This window comes from Schistocerca piceifrons, chromosome 6 (genome assembly GCF_021461385.2).
Source record: "Schistocerca piceifrons isolate TAMUIC-IGC-003096 chromosome 6, iqSchPice1.1, whole genome shotgun sequence".
NCBI classification, from domain to species: domain Eukaryota; kingdom Metazoa; phylum Arthropoda; class Insecta; order Orthoptera; family Acrididae; genus Schistocerca; species Schistocerca piceifrons.
The window spans coordinates 421,447,214-421,448,103 of NC_060143.1; the positions used below are offsets into that span (position 1 = coordinate 421,447,214).

General features: G+C 39.1%; 1 pseudogene; it reads left to right on the forward strand.

Annotated features, from left to right (window-relative positions):
* Nucleotides 1–354: 354 nt before the first annotated feature.
* On the forward strand, nucleotides 355–495 carry LOC124803769 (annotated as a pseudogene).
* The last annotated feature ends 395 nt before the right edge of the window (nucleotides 496–890 follow it).

Here is an 890-nt window from a genome sequence, read left to right on the forward strand (position 1 = left end):
ATAATGATAGTGGCAGATATAAAAAGAATTAATAGGTGTACCAGATGTTTTCTGATGGGGCGAGTTCTGGGGAAAGGAAATTTAAAGAGAATGCACCAGCTAAGAATAATGGGAAATGAGGAAGATCTGGTTGGAAAGAAGGATGTGCGAGGATAACGTGTGTGTGCAGTGACAGTGGTGATCCTTTTAGTTGCTTTAGTAGATACGTTACTGTCATCTGAAGCTGGAAATGTTATTCAGTCCTCTAATATAATGTAAGGGGTTTATCCAAAGTCGAGTTCATGCTACTGAGGAAGAATTCGAGAAAGTGGCTGAACGATGGAGTGAGACAGAAAGGATTTTGCCCTAATGGGAATGGGTGTTTCTGCCATGTTGTTGCTAAGATCAAAGTGTAGTATCTGTTCTTATCAGCTTAATATCTGATTAACTCATTTTTGGCTCATGACGGAGTGCTAGGGGCTTGCTCCACCTCTGTCGCGGGTTGGCCCGACATTAAAGGCAAGAGCACTAAGATCGTGAAGAGTTATGAGCGACGGTGTACGTTGATAAAATAGTAGAGAAGGCAAAGGATATGGAAATCTTAGCACTTGTCTGCATGTGGTAAGGGTTGCTGTGCATTTGGTTGTGAAATATGATCAAAGAGTCAAACATCACAGATAACATAGGCATTCGTAACTAGTTCTAGGTGCTATGAGCTTTCCTAAGAAAGACCTTGCAGGATAATATCTGTGTAATGTAAGTGTTTGTATAAGTTTCTTTTTCAGGTCAATATCTTCATTCATTTATTGATTTTTTTTAAAATATGAAATGGAGAGATGTTGATACCTCCTTGCACATTGCAATTACGTGCTAGATCCAATTTAGATCTTCATCTGTTGCTAAAAGAAACT